The following is a 23,410-nucleotide window of genomic DNA, read 5'->3' as shown; positions in this document are numbered from 1 at the left end:
TGGGTCCTATAAAGAGCAAAAGACCCAACTTCCTGTTCCATCAACCACCCTGACTCCCGCTCTTCCAAACCCAGTTTCAGAGGTGGTTTGTCCAGCCTTGCTCTGAACTCTGCTCAGCTGCCTAAGCGGGTGTGTCAGGTTTCCTGCGAGGAACGTAGACCTAGTCCGTTATTGTGGGAGACCCGCTGGGGACATCGCAGCGCCTGGGCCCAACTGGAGATCAGCTGTCCATTGTAGAAAGCGGCGCAGGCTGGCCTGCCTCTCATTCCATGGGAGTGAGGCGATCTTATCTGCCAGGGGCTCTAATTCTCATCCAAGCCCTGCTCTTGTTTGTGTTTAGGAGGCGAGCTTTGCTGCTCTGCACGGCTGTGAGATTTGGTTTATCCTCTCCCCTATGAGAGCTCTGCAGGGAGGGGCCTGTGCGCCCCCCCCCACCCCCCGCTTGACCCAGAAAGTTGGGTCATGCCACTCACCAGTCAGATGGGATTACTGCCACGCTAATCATGCTATTATCAAATGTAAATGATGCTAAATAGTCTGACACTGTCAATCAAATTAAACAGCAGCCTCTTGTTCGGGGGTGGGTTTTTTTTCTTTTTTAGAACTGTCATGTCAGCCAGCCAAAGGAGGAGGCGAGGTCTGTGCTGTGGGCAGGCATATGGGGAGAACTCGCTGCAGCGCACGGGGCTAGCCCAGCATGGCACGCAACATGCAGTGTGTGCATTCGCGGCAAGCCGCAGGCCCCCCTGCTCTGGGCAGTGGCCCTGACTCCTCTCTGGCGTCCCCCTGCCGTATGTTCTCAGCTCTGTCTTCCTCCTGCTTCTTCCTTACCAGAGCAAAGGGAATACAGGCCCTTTGGGTTTTCTCTCTGTCTCCCTTCCTGCTTTTCCCAACTTCTTTCGTTTCCTCTTCTCCCCACTGTGACAGAGCGGGAGCTGCCTAAGGGGCGCGCACTTGTATAAAATATTGCTAAATAAAGCGCCCGGGGCTGCACCTATGCAGCAGCACGTGTGAGGGACCCCCCACCCCTGCATTGTTTTACTTGAATTGAGTGATGACTCAGTGCCTAACCTGACCCTCAGCAGCAGCCAATCCCCCCTTCAATTCCACCCGGTGCAGCCAGGATAAAGAGGAATGGCTTGTGTTTCTCTCTTCCCCTTGGCCTGCAGTAGCAGGGTGAAAGCTGCTCCGACCTGTTCTGTGTGCCTAAGGCAGTTCACCTCTATTGGTTCTACCTGACTGTCCACTGGGGATCAGTAGGCCCCTTGGGACTCCATCATGCCCATATAACTTAGCCCATCCAGACAGGATCATTTAAAAGGATCTAAACTATCTGAGGCAATGCAGCAGGACTGACATCCTGCCCATGTCCTCCCCTATTCCTCCCTCCTCTCCCTTCTGATCGCTGATAGACTGGGTTGGAGAAGATGGACAGCACCTGGCCCTTGAAATTGTCAATTACAGAGCAATCTCCTCCCTTTGTGCTGCAGCTTTTGGATTCCCTTCTCAAAGGCGTGGGTTTCCAAGAGACCCGACTGGGAGAGGGAAGAAAGCCAGCTCACAGCCTGTGTTGAAATGGTGCCTGAAGTTTGACTGAAGTGAAGCCAGAAGAATTCCCCTTGGACCATGACCATCCAAACCTTTATCTCTTTCCATACGTTCCCCACATTTTCCCCCTCCTCCTATCTGGACAGCTGCTATGAAGAAGGGGGGAGATTTGAGTGGGGAGGAGAAGTGGTGCTTGCTTGCTTGTAGTGTATTATTCAGCCTGTAGGTGTTGCTGTGTACCATATAGAGGACCAGCCAGGGTGTGGTCACTGGTGAACAGTGAAGACAAAACTGGAACTCAAACTGTGTGGATGCCTGTTGTTCGTCTCTAGTTTGTAGTTGCTTTCTTGTTTAAGGCTGACTGATTCCCTGTAGCATGAAAGCGCTAACTAGGCCTTTCACATGAACATAGGAATTGCCAAACTGATCCATCTAGTGCAGTATCTCATCTCTGACAAGAGCCAGCAGCGAGGATGTTGTAAGAAACCCTGCAGCAGGCAGTTATGTGTTAAACTGTTGCTAGGGGATGTTAGAACTTGGCTCCGGGGTCTCCTTCCCTTGTTGGTCTCCATGTTCTCTTTGCTCCAGCTCCCGGGTGAATCTCACTGTGACGCAGCCTGGCGATCAAAGGAGGCGGTCTATCACAACGGAAGATGGGACGTCAGAACTGAAGAGTGGGAAGTTTGAAATCTGAGTCCATCTCTGATCACAGTGGGGAACAATCCTCATGTATGAGTCACCCACCTCCTCCCAGGAGTACCTCCCAGTTATTTCTCTCACACTCTCTCTCTTTGGGCCTCAGGATGGGGAGTCTGTCTCAGACTTTTTCAACCTGCATCTCTTTGACTTTAGCTTGAGGACTTTGAGCTTGACTGCAGCACTGCTCATGACAATGGGCAGAGTTCTAAATAAGAACACAAGATGGAGCCATTCGCGACAGGCACTGCAGAGGCAGAACAGGCAGCAGAGGAAGACAACCAGGCGCAAGCAGAATGCATTTTAATTGGCAGTGCTGATGCAAACGTAAGGGCTTGTTCCTGCCTCTTAGTCACATAAGAAATCCCATTGAGGTCAGTGGGGGCTCAGCACTATACACCGTGCCCAGGTGCCCTGACCTCCTACCCCCCTGCTCTAACCAGTAGAAAACACAGCCTCTTTTATGCTTCCTATGCAGTGATGTGTCCCACACTGACAAACAGCCCTCCAAGAGCTTTAGACTGAAGCATGCAGAGGGTTTGTTTTTTAAAGGCATTGAAGTCACTTCTGGGATCTCTGAAACAGTCCCTGCTAGGGGTTGGGCTGGTGCCTCTGCCAGAAATCCCCACCAAATCCTTGTGACCACAATGCAAAACCTTCCAAATTAAAAAGGGAGCATATGCAGCGACCTTCCCAAGCTTGGACGCTGACCCCATGCTGCTCTGGGGTCAGTCCGTCACCAGGGCCTCAACTACTCAGTATATTAAATCTTTCTTAGAAAGGCGCTGAAGCACCATCTCACCGCACCAAAAACAAACCAGAAGGATTTTCTCTGCCCTTCACACTAAGTACTCGGGTATTTCACCTGGGTCCTGGGAGCATCTTTGTGGGGTGAGTGAATCTCATATGAAGGCCTGATTTTCACAGGTACAGGTCCTATTCTGTTCAGTGTGACTTCTGGGTGATCAGGCCAACGGCAAAGGAGGTATTGCCCAATTCATGGGGCATTGACAAGTGAAAAATCCCAGGCCATGTTCTCAGCTGCTGTAGATGGCTGTCCTTCCCTTGACGCTGAGAGCTGATAGAACTCTAAGGGATTGACACCAGCTGAGAAACTTCTCTCTTATGCTTTACAAGTGGGACTGATAACGCCTCAGGTTCCTGGTGGAGAAGATGGATGGCCCACTGGCTACCTTGCTGGGCTGGGATTCAGTAGGTACAAGGCACTGGTTTGCCATGGGCTTCCTGAGTGACATTAGGTGAGTCACTTCGGCTTAGATCTACAGTGGTATGTGGGCTCCTAGCTTCTGTGGTTTTCAAATTGAACCTCTGGGCCTTAGTTTCTCTGGGTGGGGACCACAAAGGTATGTAGGCACCTGAGTCCTGCTTTTCGGCACCACTGCAATCCATAAAATCCTGCTCAGCTGCTGACTAACCATGTAGGCACCTAAACACGTGTGGCACCTGAAATTTAGTCCCTTCCCCCCTGGGCTATGGGATATGATGAAGGAATCTCTCCCAATCTCTCCTGCTGAAACTGTTCCACTTTAATGGACTCTGTAGCCCGGTGGGTAGGGTGCTTACCTGAGAGGTGACAGATCCCTGTTCAAATCTCTTCTCAGCAGGCTGCGAGGACTTGAACGGGGGCTCTCCCACATGCCGAGTACCCTAACTGCTGGGCTAAAGGTTATAAGGGGCTGCCACATGGAGTTAGATGATCTCTGAGTGCACTTACTGGATTGGGCCCCACATGTGACTTAGGCAGATGGGCACCTGTCTTCCCCCGGGTTGTGGATTGCTGATGGAGAAATGTGCCTCCCAGCAGCCTGGACTTCGGCGCCAAACTCTGAGAGCAGGCCAGGACTTAGCCCACACCCCTCTCACCAGCATCTTCCCCGGCTGGCCTCGCCCACTGGCTTCTGTGGATCACAGCCTAAGGTACCCAGTTCTCCCCACTCATTGTTTAGGGAGCCTGAGCTAGGCACCTGGGCTATGTGGATTGCAGTGTTGTTCCTGCGGTTTTTCTATGTGCCTAAAAGTTAGGCCCAGGGGCGAGGGAAGCTTCCTAACAGTGAGGGGGAGGGCCTAAACCATGGTCCTGCCCCCACTCCGCCCCTTATCCCGAGGACCCGCCCCTTATCCTGAGGCCTCGCCCCTGACCTCCTGCCCTTGCGCTGCCCTTTTCCCCCCAAGACCCCACCCACTCCCCCTGTTGCTTGTCCTTATGGATGGTAAAAAGTGGAATGGCATAGCCCTCTTACTTTTAAAAATGGTGGGGCCATGGCCCCTGGACCCCCCGATCCCTGTGCCCCTGACCACCATGCTGAGTGTCATCCCACCTAAGTCTGTTTTGTGGCTCTGGGCTGCTGTCTCATTTCCCCCTCTGTAACTGTACTGCCTGACCTCTCAGAGAAGGTGAAGATAAATATATTAAAGACTGTGGAAAACTCAGGCAACATGGCCCATATAAAGTATACAGATTACATATTTTATTTAAATCTGTTATTTACATAATCCATAACTTTTCATCATATGTGGTTTTGCTTTCTACATCTATTGGACTGGGACAGCGAATCTAGATTGGTCAGTTTCACTTGTGGTCACCTGTCAGTTTCACTCTCTGGTTCTCATCAAGGCTGTTGTGTTGGAGATTCCTGTCTTACACAGCTCCTCCCCTGGGGTGCCTGAATGGACACCGAACACCTGGCATGCTTTTTTTTTCTGCACTACGCAACGATCCCAACCAACAATTTCCAGGCATTAGACCTCCCTGATAGTCCTGCAAAGTGTGTTTCTAATACCAGGCCCCTTCTCCCAATACCAGTGTCCCACTGTTGATATCAGCATTGCCTCTCTGCTGAGCAGTGGCAGGTATCCAGGGCTGGCTTCCCAGTGGAAGTGGAATCGATGACGGGGAGTCTGGGTATATTTTAAGTGTAACTTGTTTTATTTGCATGGATGCACCAGTCCTGGAGCAGAGGTGATCACACTGCATGTAAGGCAATCCCTTCTTGCAGGAATCACAACCCAACACCAATATCTAGTTCCCAAACCCCTGCTGCTCCTGCAGCTCCTTCACTAGGAGCTGTCTCTACACAGAATCTTGCATAGCCCAAAACTAATGACACACCATGTCTTTCCAAGACTGAACACTGGTTTGCACACTAAGACCTTGCAAGGCTCTCTGTAAACAGTGCCAGCTGGTAACATCTGCCATAAAAATATGACTCTTCTGAGTCAGTAACATTTTGTTGTCTGCACTGGTGTAAGTAACTGCACAAGGGTCTGGGAAGCAGAGAATCAGACCCCCTAATGTAGACACATTGCCTCAGTATAAGAAATGGTTTCAAAATGGGATATGTTACATGTGTGCAATGCATCTGCACAAGGGGTTTGCACGGATGCAGCAACCAGCCCAGCAACAAGAGAGACCAGAAAGAAAGGCCTCCCTGGGTCTGAGCTTGGGTGGCTAGTCTGAGACTCCGCTGGTGCTGCAACATCCACACAGCTATTGGTAGTGCACTAGTGCAAGCCAGCTCACACGGGTCTGTCTACTCAGGCGGGAAGCATGCTCCCCGCTGCAGTGTAAACATACCCTCTGAGCTTTTCTTGGCCTGGATCCTGAACTCTCTTTTTCCTCCCCACATCCCCTTGATCCATTTCTCAGTGTCTCAGCATTAAATAAAACGCTACCCAACAGCTGCACATCAGCTTTGCCCTCAGGAGATTCTGCCCTCTAACACATACCGTTTGGTTGGTCAGTAAAGCAGAGACAGATAAGAGATTAACCCAGTTTAGAGCGATGGAGCAATCAGTTAGCTGGTAAACTGTGCTGTTCCCCAGGGCTTCAAGTGCCTTTAATGAGTTATTATTTAGTAGGCTATATTGTAGTTAATGGAGGGACATTGCAGAAATGATCTGTTATTAATTAAACTATGCCAGGGCAAAGCTACCAAGTTCTTCTTCCAGGCTGAAGTGGTTAGATTTACATTGCTTAGTATGGAAAGATACTGGAGGGTGGACTTCAGACAGGAAGGAAAGATGAGGTTGCCATTTTAAAAACTGTATTTGTTTTGATCCTCCCTTTTGTTTGTATTTTTGATCCTTCTTTCAAGCTTGAATAGCTCTAGCTCCACTAGGAGTTACAGGGTTCGGTGCAGGAATCGCTGGGTGAGGTTCTCTGGCCTGTGCCATGCATGAGTTCAGACTGGATGATCACAGTGGTCCCTTCCGGCCTTAAAAAGCTATGAATCCAGCCCGAGTCCATTTTATTTATTTATTCTGCATTGCCACAGCACGGCCAGAGCTCCGGGCGTCCCCAAACCTCTGACAGCCAGACGCTGGGAGTGGGCGACGGGATGGATTGCTCGATAGTTGCCCTCTTCTGTTCATTTCCTATGAAGCATCTGGCACTGGCCACTGTCAGAGACAGGATCTGGGTCTAGAGGAACCATTGATCGGACCCAGTCTGGCTCCCCTCCCTGTTGCGCTAGGCAGTGCACAAACATATAAGAAAGAGATGGTCCCAAAGACTCCAAGTGATGAGTAAAAGCTATTACCAGCCGGGGGCAGCTTGGTGGCCCATGTGAAGCTTTTCGGTCTAGTTCCCAGTCTCCACCCATCACCTCACAGAACATGCCGCAGCTAACTGGCCCCCACTGCTGGCAGACTCAGCCCAGAGACAGAGGGCAGGGTTGGATGTGTGAGGCCTGGTTCCTCCCAGCTGGGGGCTGTGCAGATGAAGATTGCTCTGCTATTGTCTGTTAGGGTGACCAGATGAGATGAAGAAAATATCGGGATACATGGGGGGTGGGGGTCCACTGGCAGAGCAAAAAACAAAAAAACCCAAAAAAAACCCAGTGCTGCTGGTGGAGCAAAATATCGGGACAAATTGCATCCCAACAAAAGATCAGTCAGGATAGGGGGAGGGATAGCTCAGTGGTTTGAGCATTGGCTCGCTAAACCCGGGGTTGTGAGTTCAATCTTTGAGGAGGCCACTTAGGGATCTGGGGCAAAAATCAGTACTTGGTCCTACTAGTGAAGGCAGAGGGCTGGACTCAAGGACCTTTCAAGGTCCCTTCCAGTTCCAGGAGATTGGTATATCTCCAAATTAAAAAAAAACCACCCAAATATCAAGATGGTCCCAATTTTATCGGGACGTCTGGTCACCCTGTTGTCTGTGCTATGGATGGATAGATGACGACAGTTTCCAGGGCAGTCAAGCCAGCACCTTTTGTAAGAACCCCTCACCTTGGGTCATCAGCAGTGCTTGAAGCCAGGGCATTAAGCACCAAAATGCAGATTATTACCACTTAAGGAAAAGGAGTAAATCCACTAGCTGCTAGCAGTAGTAGGCTGTCATCTTCTGCATGCTACTGGAGGGGGATGTGACACACGTTTTATGCCTTTTGCCATCACTACACTCACACAAAGAGCCAGTTAAAAGCAACCAAAGCATTGCCCAGAACCTGAACCTCATCACGTCACCAAAACTTGGGCCAGATCCCAGCATGAAGTCATTGGAGCTATGTTGATTTATACCAGCTGAGGATCTGGCGCCTTGTATGTGGCTCAAATATGTGCAGTTAACTTATTCCATATCACGCCCCTATGAATGGCGTGGGCTTCGACAGGCCTCGGGGGGCCAGGTTGCTGCTAAAAAAGTCTGTTCTCCTGTTCCTCCTCCCAGCCATGTCTTTCAGAGCCAGAGGATCAAGTGAGGATCTGAACTTTCCGCACCAGTTCTCTGACATTTGCCCGTCACTGTGTAACCAGCCAAACAATAAATAAACGAGAAGGGTAGCTGCAAAAACGGAGCCAAAGGGAAAAAGCACATTATGGGGGCGGTGGGAAGGAGTCACTAACAAGCCAGTCTGTGCATGTGGATCATTCATTTGGTCTTCACTGCTCTGGACTTTCCACTCTCACCTGCTTCCTGTTAATCAGAACCCACATTACAAAACATTGCAGTTAATAGCTGGCAGTCAGATCCATGCCTCTCCCTTGTGGGTACCTGCCCTCCTCAGCGCTTACAGGCAGCCTGCCCCCTGTTCGGTGAGCTTGCTGGAAGGAAGAACTCCCCGGGGATTATTCAGACACAAAATGGGCTAAGTTGGGCAGGTGCTTTGTTGGCGAAGGGGGAAAATGGGACAAACTCAGAACTTGGGTGCTGTCCCCCTAGATGTCCCTTACTAATATACAGCATCGTCAGGTAACACCCTGGTGAATGGTGTGTCGCATTCCCTCTCCCTCCCCCAAGGGGCTAGTCCATATAGTGGATAACAACCTACTTCTGCTGCCAGTCAACAGAGTTCCTCCGTTAGCTCAGACTGCCTGAGCTTTGGTGTGGAATGTCTTGGTTTGATCCCCAGCTGGAGACCGATGCTGGGTGCTCTTCTACCGGCTCAGCATGTTTGGGGGGCTGGAGGGAAGAGAGTGCACAGGAATCGACTGCTCTGGGCAGTGATGCATTATTGTTACGAGTCCATAGAGTCACAGAAACGTCCCGTGTCCCTCGTTGGCTGAAGTTCAGCGGTGCTTTAGACAATGGCTTCTCGGGGGCACCTGTGTACCCCAAGCCACCTGTGAGCGTGGTGTTTGTCGTGCCTCTCTGTGGTCCCCTGCTGCACCACACGAACAAACCTCCCCTGTAGGCCTGCAGTGATCAGGCCAAAAGGGAAGGGAAATATTCTGCCCCCTTCAAAGGGCTGATGCAAGTGAGTGTGTCAGTGGGAGCTGTAAATAACACCCGGCAACAGAGCCACGTTGGTCATTTCTGCCGCGAGTAAACCCAGCGTCATCTGCGAAAACAGGAACCAAGCGTCAACAGCGAGTTCTGAGCACAGAGCGAGCAAGAGAGCAGCGCCAACACCCTCCTCCTTCTCCCCCACCCCCAGTTCACAGCAACAATATTTTAAACACCGACGACAGTGCCTGTGACAAGGACAATTTACAGCTGCTCTGCTCTCCGGTTACTTTCCAGGGTCTGCTGGTTGGCGGGGGGGAGGGGCGGGGGTGTTGCACAATATGCTTTGGTAATTGCAGGCAATACACCTCTACTCCAATATAATGCTGCTCTCGGGAGCCAAAAAAATCTTACCGCGTTGTAGGTGAAACCGCATTATATCGAACTCCCTTTGATCCACCAGAGCGCGCAGCCCCGCCTCCCTGGAGCTCTGCTTTACTGCATTATATCCGAATTCGTGTTATATTGGGGTAGAGGTGTAAATGTGGTTTTTCAAGAACTGCATTGACCATAGTGACATCCCTGCAAAAATGATACTTTGCATCATCTGGGTGACCCAGACAAATGAACCCAATTGGTTCTGCTGGTGCGGCTTTATATTCCAGATTGTAATGATCTTACTAGCGCCTAGAGCAGTGGTTCTCAACCCATGGCCTGCATGTGGCCCCGTGAGTGCACAACTGTGTCCCAGCTCAGCTGTGCACTCAGGCTGCGGGCTTTGAGCTCCCACTTGCGCTGCCGTGCGGTGGGATCCGGGCTACCAGCTGCTGCCCTGCTGCGCAGTGGGCTCCGGGGTATGGCAGGGTCCGGGGTCAAGGTCCTTGCTGCACCCCGACCTCCGCAGTGGGGTCTGGGCAGCTGGCTGCCGCCAGGCCCCACAAGACAGGGTCCGGCCAACCAGCTTCCACCCAGCCCTACACCACGGGGTCCAGGCGGCTGCCTGCTGCCTGCCCCACACCGCAAGGTCCCAGCGGAGTCTGGGGTCGGGATTCCTGCCCTATGCCCAGCTCTCCACTCCTGGCCCCATTCTGTGGGGGGGCGGAGGATGCTGAGCATAGGGGTTTGTGGGCGGGAGGTTAGGTGGGGGGCTCTGTGGTTCTCAACCTGCAGCCCAGGTAACACTTTGTGGGCCGCATATGCGACCCACAATGATAAAAAGGTTGAGAACCACTGGCCTATAAGCACCAGCTGAGGTTAGGGGCCCATTCTGCTGGGTATGTTCAAAACATAGTAAAAGACAGTCCTTGCCCCCAAAGAGCTAACAGTCTAGCCAGACGGGACAAAGGGTGGGAGGGGAAGCAGGCACAGAGCGGGGAAGTCACTTGCCTAAATTCAAACAGCAGATCAACGGGCAGAACTGGGAATAGACCAGAGGCCTCCTGACTCCCACCCCGGCGTTCTCTCCATTACATCACACTGCCTCTTATAGGTGGAATTGGTAGCACCATTTAGCGTTAAGGTTGCCCAATGCTTCCCATTCTAAGCCCCTGCTTTCAGATACTTATAACTAAGCCAAATTTTAATCATTTGGCTGAAATTTTCCACCTCACGTGTCTGCCTCAGGCCGAATTTTTTTTTTAGAAAATTTTGAGCCTAAATGGCTCAGCTATTTCCAAGAAAGAGGCTATGGACAAATACGTTGTTTTGCCCATGTAAAAAGATTCTGACAACCTTTTCCTTGAGAAGCTCTAGCATCCCCATGCTTTGGAGCTGGGTCTTGAAATCTGGCAGTGGGGGAGTGGCCTTTGAGTCAGGGACATGCCTTTGCTCTCCCCCGGGAAATCGGCCCAAATTTGGCCAATTTATAAGTCTTTTCAAAATTGCACTTTGCACATGCTCAGTAGAGCCTTTCTAGAGCGTCACAGATAAATGCCCCACAGATTCCATCCGCGCTGGCCTTGCTCCAGCCCAGGGCTGGGCAGGAAGTCCCCTGCATTTGCAGCACGGGGCTGGGGCCAGGCACCAGATCTGGGCGATGGAGCCTGTCTCTCCTGCACTCTCAATGACCCGCTGCGGGGCCAAGGCACTGTGGAGGCGAAAGCTGCCTGATTTGAATGCCAAGGGGGAAAGAGCCAGATCTGGGGGTGGTGGGGGGAGTTGACTGGGACACGGAGCCTGTAGGGTGGTGAGACTGGGACTAGAGACTGGTGGGGTAGGGAGGAGACAGACTGGGAGTCTGGGGCTGCCTAATATTTCCCATTAAAAGTATGTATCTAGGCTGCCCATAGGGGCTGGCGTGGTAGGAGGCCTGTGCTTATGGAGATGGCGATTCTTTCCCTGTTGCTGCCAGGGAGATGCAAGCAAGGACCGGGCGCAGCACAGTGGCTGCTGGGAGATCCTAGGTAGCCACAGATTTGTCACAGCGTTTAGCCTTAATGTTGTGCCTTTCATCCCAAAGTGCTTTATGAAACGGGGTCTGGTCCAGCATGGAGATGAGCCGCTCCTGAGAGGTGCTGAGTCCCCGCATCCCCCACTGAAGTCAATGGAGGTTACACATGCTCAGCCCCTGGAAGGGCTGAACTCTGGTGATAGGCGGGACCACCTGTGGGATGAGAGGGGAGCTCCATTTCTTTGGCCTACTCAGCCCTTGGCCATGCTGCAGAGGCTGCCAGCAAAGGGGCAATGGCCAACGCTAGTTGTGATAGCCGTCTGGGCTCAGGCCACCAACACACTTGACACAGGCCACCAGACAGCCTTGAGATCACAGCAGCTTTGGGCCACCCGGCCACCACCTCTCTTATGAAGTGTGGCTGGTGGGTTCTCTCTGGCAAACGAACACTGCTTAGACAGGGCAGCTGGGGGCCATCCTGCAGAGCTAAAAATAGGTGGGGAAAGTCTTCCTCCTCTGAGACAACTCCTTGGGTTGGGGATATTTAAGGACTATGGTTCTCACCCACAGATCTTAGACCTCCTCTGAAAGGTGGGCAAGTCACACTATAATAGAATCATAGAAGAGTAGGGCTGGAAGGGATCTCAAGAGGGCACCTACTCCAGCCCCGTAGCGCTGAGGCAGGGCCACGTAAACCTAGGTCGTCCCTGACAGGTGATTGTCTAACCAGGGATCGCACAATGAAATCAATAGGCAGCAGGTTTAAAACCCTCAAAGGGAAGTACTTCTTCACATACCGCATGGCCAACCTGTGGAACTCATTGCCAGGGGATGTTGGGAGAAGGCCAAAAGTATAACGGGGTTCAAAAAAGAGTTAGATAAGTTCTTAGAGGATGGATAACTCAATCATTGCCCTGTTCTGTTCATTCCCTCAGCAGCACTGGCCAGTGTTGGAAGACAGGATACTGGGCTAGACGGACCATTGGTCTGACCCAGTATGGCTGTCCTTATCTGCCCTTAAAAACTCCAGTGACAAGGATTATCCCATCCCCACCTTATAAAAGGGGTTCAGAGAGATTAAGAAACTTGCAGGCCTCACACAGCAAGTCAGCAGCACAGCCAAGTGTAGAAGTGAGGTCTACTGGTTCCCAGGCCATTGTGTTAGACACTATACCATGGCTTATTAGCGTTACTCAGGGATAGAGGGTGAGAGAGGGAGATTGAGATCATGCAAATATCTGTCCCTGGTGTCCTCTTGGTCTTATTGCTGGAGACACGTAAGGGACAAATTTATTTTTCTTTCTTTCTTTCTTTCTTTCTTTCTTTCTAGCTAAAGACAGATCTCTGCTCATCACCATGGTATCTGCCCTCAGTATTGTACTCAGTGTGGCTGCATGGGTGGGCAGAATTTGGCATGTAGAGTGTTGTATGAAATGTCACACTCATTTGGCTAACAGATATTGTGCCCATTTGAAATTCCTCTCCTTCCCCTCCCCCACTTCACATATGTTTGGGCGTTCAGAGAAACTTCAAGAGATGATCCAAAGTTCCTGAGACTGGGGATATTAATAACCCCAGCTGGGACATAGTATCTCCATTTCAGGGATTGGGCTACCAGTAATAATCACCTACTTTCCAGGGGTGTTTTATAAAAGTTTGTTTCTAGACAATGTACCTTCTGAGCCACATTGAAGTTGTTAGTGGCCCCTTAGTTTATATGGGATTTTGTGCTGTTAAAGAGGAGGGAAGGATTTTTAATATTATATTTGCTTCAGTTAATTACCAAGTTAGTCTTGTAAACTATCACTGTGTGAACAGGGGCCTTTCCCAACCTACTCCAAATCAAAGTCCACAGGCTGTGGCCGTACCTGAGGTTTGGCTTTGTTAATAAAGAAATGAACAGACATCTTAAAATTCACCTTCAGATGTGACCCAAGTCCTCGCTGTTCCTGAGGTTCCTCCCTCAGAACAGCTCTGCCCATACCCTAGATCTTCTTTCCACACATAGCCACTCCCACTTCTTTTAACTCCAGGTGGAGTAATGAGTCACCTGCCCGGTGAGACACTGATTCACATGTGGTTTCAGGGGTCCTCATGAGAGGAGCCTCTTATAGGATCTGTGCCTAAGTCCAGCAGATCCCACTTAACCCTTTCCCAACAGGATCAGCGCTTATCAGGCAGGAGACGTTTCAGGCAAACATTGCTGGCCTGTGACATGCTACTAAGAAAAAAAAATTCTGTCTGGGACTTCACTGCAACTTTAAGTGCTGCAGCTTTCAAGATAAAACGGATACAGATAAGTTAGAATAAATGCCTTTTTATTAGTATTACTACTATGACTTATAACTCTTAAAAGCCCAAGCCCCACATATAACAAAGAGACAACCCCTGCCCCAAAGAGGTTACCATCTAAGTATAAGACAAGCAGTAACGAGTGGCTACCAACAGCACAGGAAAACAGCGAGTTGATTGTGATCAACCTGATAAGCAGCAGGCACCAGAGATTTCTTATTAAAATTGCAATAATGTTACAAATGTGATTTACTTATTTCGACTGATGCTTCAAGGCATAAATCGGTCTCTAGATGTAGGGATCAGGAAGCAACTTAAAATAACTCTGGACCCAGGGGTGAAAGTAACACTTACCGGTACTGCCGGAGGGAGTCCTGAGGGGGGCGTGGCCTCAACCGGAAGAGGCGTGGCCACTCAAGATTTAACGGCCCTGGGGCACCGGCTGTGGCTGGGAGCCCCAGGGCCTTTAAATCAACCTGGGGCTCCCAGCTGCAGAGGTGGCTGGGGGCTCAGGGGTAAATTAAAAGCCTGGGGCTCCAGCCACCGCGGAGCTCCGGACCCTTTAAATCCCCACCGCAACTCCAGCCCCCGGAGCCGCAGGCGGGATTTAAAGGGCTCTGGGCTGACCGCAGCCACGGCAGCCCAGAGCCTTTTAAATCCGGCCCAAGCCTGGCCGCCGGAGCCACGGCAGTGGGGGTGAGGGATGTTAAAGGGCTCTGGGCTGACCGCAGCCGCAGCAGCCCAGAGCCCTTTAAATCCGGCCCCAGCCCATCCGCCCGAGCCACGGGTGGGATTCAAAGGGCTCTGGGCTGCCTGCTGTGGTGGGGAGCCCAGAGCCCTTTAAATCCCAGCCGTGGAAGCCGGTGCGGTCCGGCATGGCGTACTGGCTCTTGCCGGTACGCCGTACCGGACGGGACCGGCTTACTTTCACCTCTGTCTGGACCCAATAGTCCGTAACTGTCCACTATGGGGTTACTTGCACTTTCCTCTGAAGCAGCCATTGCTAGCCAGGGTCAGAAACAGGACACTGAACTAGATGGACCTCAAGTCTGGTCCAGTCTGACAATTCCTATGTTTGTATTTTGCACTTTATAAAGTGCCTGATCCAAAGCCCATTGAAGTCAATGGGTGTCTTTCCACTATTGTCAATGGGTTTTACATCAGGTCCTAAATTAGATGGGTGATATTAGATTGGTTATTTCTACTTTGACATGTTAGTCAGTTTCACTCTCTGGTTCTTAAACCCAGTCCTGTTGTTTTCGGGTTCTCAGTACCTCACGGGATTGTTCAAATCCGACTCCTGTGTTCCTGTCCCCCCTTCTCACTGAGCCTTTCCGGGAATGATCGTGCAACATTTTCTCTTCCTTTCTGAGGTTTTTGTGGTGATGTCTATTCTTCTTTTTTTTTTTTAAATCAAAACAAAAACTGAAATGTTAGGGCCTAAAGTAAATTTTGCCTCCTTTGAAATCTCTGGTGGGTTTTACTTCTATTAATCAAATCCCCTCATATTGGCTCAGAAAGGAGAAGTTTCTTTCTTTCCCCCCCTTTTTTTTTAAATAAAGCATCTCAGATCTCTAAGTTGCAACTCATCTCACACCTAAGCGAAATTGTGTTTTGCACAAGCCTTTCAGCTGTTTTCTCAATCTCTCCTCTGTCTCATTCTCAATTCAGTCAGTTGCTATAGGTATGTTTTAATCCCCAGCATGGTAGATTTTAATTAGTCTTTGTACAGATGGCCAATTAACATTCATTACTTTTGCCTTGAGCGATTAATTATGAGTTTGGATAGAAAGGGAGACAGAGACAGAGGAAAGATGGGCAGGTGAATTTTAAAAAACGGTTTTTAATCAGAGTTTGGGTTTTCGTTTTTGTACCATAAAAGAGAAGCGAAGGAAAGCAGTTACCCTCCTGATTGAATCACTTACAGTCCCAGAGTGAAGGCAATGTGTTTGAACAGAAGACCCAAACCCGCTTACTCTCACTGTTGCTATCATTGGACTCTAAAGCCAATCGCCGGTGCCCCAATTAAATGCTAATTGAGCCTCTTTCATTTGGAGCTGGTGAGACCTTAGCTGAAGCTTGGGAAGGGCAAAGGAAGAGTAAAACCGGATGGACAACTGATTCCTGAGGGATTTGGGAACATCCATTACATCTCCGGAGTTCTAGTTTGAAAGGCACGTAATGGAAGGGCTGTTCTTGGCTAGTACCTACTGAACTAGTGGTATTAAACCAGGTTCAGAACAGACTGTGAAAATATGTAACATTTCAGTACAAATAATAGTGATGTTTTGCACCTTCATAGTACTTTCCATCTGAGGATCTCAAAGCACTTTATATATATTAATGAACTCAGCCTAACAAATTTCCTGTGATCTAGGTAGGTATTATTATAGATGGGGGCTGTGAGGACAGAGAGAGATAAAATAACCTGCCCCTGGTCAGTGACAGATCCAAAAACTGAACCCAGATTTCCTGACACTTGTGCCTTAATTACAAGATCATGTTCCCTCTGAATGAGGTGTGTTAGGGGGCAAAACTTAGTTTACATCATAGCGTAGCATCATACTATTTTGTTGCCTCAGAGAATTGTAGAAAATTGATAAGGGAAGCAAGGGGACACAAAGTGAAATCTATGGCCAGAAGAATGAAGGATAAAAGGGAGGAGATTTTAAAAGTATATTAGGAACAAAAACAATCCTGACACGTGTGTTTGGTTCATTGCTAAATGGAAATGATAGAATTATCAATAATAAAGCAGAAAAGGCAAATGTGTTCAATAAATATTTCCTTTTGTATTTGGGGAGGAAAACAAATGATGCAGTCATATCATATAATAACTTTATTTCTGTTCCACTAGTATTTCATAAGGATGTTAAACAACAGCTACTAAAATTAGACATTTTTAAATAAGCAGGTTCAGATAACTTGCATCCAAGAGTTTTAAAAGAGCTAGCTTAGGAACTCAATGGAATGTTATTGTTGATTTTCAATAAATCTTGGAACATCAGAGAAGCTTTAGAAGACTGGAAGAAAGTTAATGTTGTGGCAATATTTAAAAAGGGAAAACAGGATGATCTGGGTAATTACAGGCCTGTCAGTCTGACATCGATTCCAGGCAAAATAATGGAGTGGCTGATATGGAACTCGATTAATAAAGAATTAAAGGGTGGCAATATAATTTCTGCCAATCAACATGGGTTTATGGAAAATAGATCTTGTAAAATTAATCTGATATTTTTTGAGATTACAAGTTTGGTTGAGAAAGGTAATAGTGTTGATGTACTATACTTAGACTTTGGTAAAGCATTTGACTTTGTACCGCATGACATTTTGATTAAAAAAGTAGAAAGATATAGAATTAACATGGCCCACATTAAATGGATTAAAAGCTGCCAAACTGATAGGTCTCAAAATGTAATCATAAACAGGGAATCATCATTGAGTGGGTGTATTTGTAGCAGAGTCCTATAAGGATCGGTTCTTGGCCCTAAGCTTTTTAACATTTTGATTAATGACCTGGAAGAAAACATAAAATTGTCACTGATAAAGTTTTCAGATGGCACAAAAATTGTAGAAATGGGAAATAATGAGAGCAGCTCACTGATACAGAGCAATCGGGATCACTTGGTAAGTTGGGCACAAGCAAACAATATACTGTACTTCTTCATATGGCTACATGTAAATGTATGCACCTAGGACAGCGGTGGCCTGAGGGCCGCATCGGGTTTCGTAAATTGTATGGAGGGCCGGTTAGGGGAGGGGGGTTGTGGCCCGGTCCCTACCTCCTATCTGCCCCACCCTGGGACTCCTGCCACATCCAACTCCCCCTGTTCCCTGACGGCCCCCCTGGGATGCCTGCCCCATCCACACATCTCGCTCCCTGTCACCTGATCGCCCCAGGACTCCCACCCCCTGATCCAACCCCTCCTCTCATTCCTGATGGCCCCCCCCGGGACCCTTGCCCCATCCAACTACCCCTTCTCCCTGTCCCCTGACTGCCCCCAGAACCTCTGCCCCTGACTGCCCCCTGGCACCCCATCCAACCACCCTCCTTCCTGACTGCCCCCCTGGGACCCCTGCCCCCATTCTATCCCCTGTTTCCACCCCCGACCACCCCGACCCCTACCCACCCCCGGTCCCTGACCACCACCCCAAACTCCGCTGCCATCTATCCAACCTCTCTACTCCCTGCCCCCTTACTGCGCTGCCTGGAGCACCAGTGGCTGGCGGTGCTACAGCCATGCCACCCGGCTGGATCCGGGCCATGCCGCTGCCACCACCACCATGCCCGTGGGCCGTAGTTTGCCCACCTCTGGCCTAGGAACTAAGAATGGAGGCCATACTTACAGGGTGGGAGCGACTCCATCCTGGGAAGCAGTAACTCTGAAAAAGACTTGGTGGTCATGGTGTATAATCAGCTGAATATGAGCTCCCAGGGTGATTCTGTGGCCAAAAAAGCTCATGTGATCCTGGGATGCATAAACAGGGGAATCTTGAGTAGGAGCAGAGAGCTTATTTTACCTCTGTATTTGGCACTGGTGTGACCACTGCTGGAATCCTGCGTCCAGTTCTGATGTCCACAGTTCAAGAAGGATGATGATAAATTGGAGAGGGGTCAGAGAAGAACCATGAAAATAAGGAAAGGATTAAAAAACCTGCCTTATAGTGATAGACTCAAAGAATTCACTCTATTTAGCTTAACTAAGAGATGTCTATGGGGTGACTTGACCACAGGCTATAAGTAGCTATGTGGGGAACAAATATTTAATAATGGACTCTTCAGTCGAGCAGAGGAAGGTCTAACATAATCCAATGACTAGAAGTTGAAGCTAGACAAATTCTGACTGGAAATAAGGTGTGAGTAGTGAATAGTGAGAGTAATGAACCATTGGAACAATTTGCCAAGGGGCGGGATGGATTCTCCATCACTGGCAAGTTTTAAATCAAGACTGGCTGGTTTTCTAAAAGCTCTGCTGTAGGGATTATTGTGGGGCAGGTCTCAGGCCTGTGTTATACAGGGGGTCAGACTAGATGATCACAATGGTCCCTTCTGGCCTTGGAATCTGTGATCTCGTGAGTCTTTCCAAAAGAGATGATAAACCCACCTGGATTTACCTGGAGACAGATCATTTTTGTCATCTTCTAATTTCCTTGGTTCTACTGTAGGCTGGTTGGAGATGTTGCACATCTTAGATCAGCCAGTGCATCCCGCAGCACAGCTGGTATGGTACCTGTGTTACAACAACCCAGGGCTTTGGTTTCCTGGGTTTCGCATCTGCAAACACACACACAGACGACATGCAAATACACACAACATATATCATACATACATGCACATAAATGTGTGCACTGGCTGGAAGAATCCTAGAAATAAAGGGCTTGATCCTACCTTCTTCAGTGGAAGCTGGCTTAGACCTGACGTGACAAAATTCTGTTAGAACATATGCTAGCCCATAGTTCCTGGGTATTGTTCCCTACAGTATATTCTCCAACCCCGGAAGTCCCACTGAAGTTAAAGGGACTTAACAACGTACTTAAGTGCTGTCCTGAATAGGAATTGACTTAAGAATTCAATCTATTTAGCTGTGTGCTTAAGTGCTTTCCTGAATCAGGGCCTGATTGCTTTGTCCACTCTGGCTTTAAATGTTTTAAGCTTCCACTGGGTCCCTTGGGAAAGGATTTTGCAATCTAATAGGAAGTTTCCCCTGACATCCAGTCTAAATTCTCCTTTTCTCGGTCCATTCTCAACACAACTCCCCTACCACCCAGATGCACGCCAACACACCGACACACAATAACACGCCTGAGGAACAGGCGCACTGTCATTTCTACATGGGAGAGAAACATAACCCTGTCAGCAAATGAGAAGGAGGTTGGTAATCCCTCGTCGCCTAGTTTTCGTACAGAACCAGGGCTTTATGTGTAGCGTAGTCCACTGCTCAAAAAGCGCTTTGGGAAGCTGAACACACTAAGCAGCCACAGCTGCCAGGAGCAGCTCTCAGAGAGAGTTACACGACGAAATCCCTTTTAAGATCTGGGCCTTAGTTATCATGAAGTAACAAAACTGATGTAAAACCGTTAATAAGCAATAATTTATCTTCTATACCTGCGTAATGATTTACTAATTGATCCTGGAACTTGTACTGAGCTGCAAATAATTGTGTGCTAGTGTTGTGGCTCGTTGGTTTCTTCTCGTTAGGTTATATTGGTGTAAATCAGGAGTAACACTGCTGAGGTCTGTGTAGGTAGACGGGTGTGGAATGGGCCCAAGGAGAAGCACATTTGGACTCCATCCACAGCTAAGGACATGAAAGGGGTACGTTCCTAGCTGTCTAAAGTGCATTTGAAGCTGAGTTACAAATTCACCTGGCTAGCAATGTCAGCTAAAAGGCCCCATCCTAAGAGTGACCCATGCCAGTGCAGGAGTAGCAGGATTGCTCTCCTGAGTCGGGACGACTTATGTGAGTCAGACTCTGCAGGACGGGGCCCGTAATTCCCCCTGCACAATACCCACTTCCAGCTTCGGCACATCACTAATTCGTTCTAATTGATTTTTCACACTCTCGGGAGGGGGATTATGACATCCAATAACAGAGCCCTGATGTTCTGGCTTTCTCCCTCCCTGAAAAGAGCCTGATAGGCTAGACTCCACCCCCCCCCAAGAGCTGGCATACTTTTCTCAGCCCTGGGTAGCCATGGTGAGACAGTTCCCAAACCCTTCCCCTCTGCAGTTTGGATCAGAGGCTGGCTCAGCCTAAAACTCCCTTTCACTCAATATATGAAAGTTACTAATGGGCCCGCTGCAGCTGTTTCGGTGTGTTTCCCGATCACCGGAACGCTCTCTTTCTGGCTGTCTATTTACGCAGGCAGACAGAAATTGAACAGAATAACTCTCTGAGGGCCTGATTCTGACGCCCTCACCCATGCTACGTCGCATTTCCTCACTCCTGGTGATTTCATCCTGAGGGAGCTTTGCAGAATCGGAGCCTCAGTTCATGACAAATTATAATTGCTGGCCCACTTTTGTCTCCAAAGAGGCATTTAGTCCTTTAGCAGAGAAGATCAAAATTTCTCTGAACTGCCAACAGGGGCCTGTTCCTACTTGTGGAAGTAGGTCCATTGATTTCAAATAGCATAAGGATGGCAGGCTCGGACTCCTGGCAATCTCAGGGCTTGAATCTTGCCTCAGCTGTACCAGTTCTATCCTGGTGTAACTGCACTGACCACTGTTAGGTTGAAATTTTGGGGCGGGGGGAATTAACAAGCTTAAGCTTGAGGTCTAAACTTCCTAAAATTGTCACTTTTATGCAATTTTGCACCAGATCAACTTGTCTTGAAAACTCTGAGCCAGGCATAAATTGGCATCATACCATTGGCTTCAGTGGAGCTGTGCTGACTTAGACCAGTTGAGGATCTGGCCCATCAATTGAAACACTGATCTGTGTGTCGTAAATGAGGGCCAGATTCTGCTCTCAGTTACGCCAGTCTCAACTCAGACAGTTGCAGATTTCTGGCAGACTCTGATGTGGAATATATATGTATATATATCTTCATACTATATGTTCCATTCTATGCATCTGATGAAGTGGGCTGTAGCCCACAAAAGCTTATGCCCAAATAAATGTGTTAGTCTCTAAGGTGTCACAAGTTCTCCTGTTCTTTTTGCGGATACAGACCAACACGGCTGCTACTCTGAAAACTGATGTGGAACTGATACTTACCAGCAATGGACAGCTAGAAACATTACAGGAAAAGGAAGGACACCCTCAGCTAGAAATCAAGGCCCAGCTCCTCAGCTGGTGTGATCCAGCGTAGCCACATTGAAGTCCGTGGTGTTTCACTGGTTTGCACCATGTGAGGATCTGAAAGTACAGAAATTCTATAGAAAATGTCACACAATGAATGCCAGGTTGTCCAAGTACCCTTGCCAATTTTTATGATTGTACAATCACATTTTCCCATTACCTTTTTTTATTTTCCCCAGTTGCTGTGTGAAGGACCCACACTAACAAAGGAAACTGACAGCCTAACAATTCGCTCTGTTCAGATAAACCCCTGCAGAGCCACAGTGAAGTCAATGAGACTCTATGTAGATACAGGAGTGCATCCCTAAAGGACAGATTGCAGGGGCCTGACTGCTGACCCTGGGGAAAGCAGCGAAACTGACAATGTGCAAAGTGCTGTCAAAGGCTCAGAGTAAACAAAATTAGATATATTTCCTCTCAAAACTCTTCCAGTTCTACTAATCATAGAGGTAACTTGTAGCAGGAGTTGGCAAGAAAATAGCAGGCACAACAGTGGGGTTTTTTTAATTGATGGCGTTCCTTTAAATTCCATTGAGCTGCATTGGACTAGGAGCACTTTGAAAAGGGGGACAGGATAGGGATATAGCTATTGTTTTGCTGAAAACAGAAAGTCCCTTCTAAGAAGGGACAGTCGTCACCTGAGTACAAGGGAAAGTTTCATAGGGGGCTGCAGGTCATTTCTACCAGGGGCTGCCAGCTAGGGTTGCCAACAGCCCTTTATTACAAGGGACATCCCTTCTGTTCTCATCTCTGTACAACAAGATTGGGAATTGCTGAGTGTTGCAAAAAGCAGCAAGAAATTCCCCTGGCGAATGTAGATGAGTCCTGCTTAATGTTATTATTAATAAATAATAATGATAATAATTAATAGCGGGAGGGGGACGGGGCAAGTTGCTAAGAAAACAGTCCCATATTTTTGAAATACAACACTGGCAACCCAACCGCCAGCAAATATCACTGACAAAACCGGGACAAAAAAAGAAAACATACAAGAAAAGAAATTAATGGTTGGACCGAATCCTTCTGCAGGTAACCTTTGGCTTCACACCAGTGGGACATTCCTTTGCATAAGGCCTATGGTGTCCAGCCCCCTAGGGACCGGCCAAACAGCAAATCTGTTTTGAATAATAGTGTCAATTCTTAATATAAAATGCTGGCACCCACCCACCCCAACACACATTCTGGGTAAGCGAACTGCAATACGCTGACGTACCCTCCTTTGTAGTTTTGTAAAATATTTATAACAGCAATTGTACCTGTTTGGCTCAGTCCAGAGACCGAAATCTTGGAAGTTCACACCAAACGTTTTGTGTGTTGCACATGTACATATCTCTCTGAACTTATTCATGCTGAAAAGCCCTTCTTCTTTTTAAGTATTTCCAGATCAGATCCGAAGAGAACACGTGCCGTTTCTTTCCGTGTGACATCCCTAAACTATGGCCTTTCCTCTCCATCCCCACAACTGAAACGCTCACCCAGGCTCTCATCATCTTGCATCTCCATCACTGCACCATCAATCTCTCTGGCCTTGCCACATGCTCTCTTGCCCGGCTCAGATCCATTCAGAATGCAGCTGCAAAGCGGGTTTTCCTCGCTTGTTGCACTGACAATCTCACCCCTTTCTTCGCATCCCCTTCCTTAATTCCCCTTTCTCTATCACCTCAAACATTAGCTACTTGTCTTCGCTTTCAAGGCACTTCATGGCCTATTCCCACCCTACCTATCAACTCTCATTCGCTACCAAGCTGTCGATGCTCACGTCTGATCAGCCCACGATACCAGCTCCCATTGCTTGCTTGTTATATTTTCATACACGCACCTTCATGCTTCCTCCCATGCTGCCCCTCATGCTTGGGAGGAGCTCTCCATAAACATCTGCACCCACTTTCAAAACCCTCCTTAAAACTCTCCTGGGCAGCGATGCCTACAAAAACAATTTGACCAGGGTTAGGCCTCTGCTGTGCAGAGACCAGTATTGTCTCATTGTTCCCTCGT

General features: G+C 48.7%; 1 long non-coding RNA gene across 1 annotated transcript; it reads left to right on the top strand.

Annotated features, from left to right (window-relative positions):
* The first annotated feature begins 2,081 nt into the window (after positions 1-2,081).
* On the top strand, positions 2,082-21,531 carry LOC120406592. The gene is made up of 2 exons (XR_005599379.1): positions 2,082-2,571; positions 21,285-21,531. It is a non-coding gene; the product is annotated as an uncharacterized LOC120406592 (long non-coding RNA).
* Positions 21,532-23,410: the final 1,879 nt, after the last annotated feature.

This window comes from Mauremys reevesii, linkage group 5 (assembly GCF_016161935.1).
Source record: "Mauremys reevesii isolate NIE-2019 linkage group 5, ASM1616193v1, whole genome shotgun sequence".
Lineage (NCBI taxonomy): Eukaryota > Metazoa > Chordata > Testudines > Geoemydidae > Mauremys > Mauremys reevesii.
Note: the sequence above shows the minus strand (reverse complement) of the source record. Positions and strands in the feature narration are given on the sequence as shown.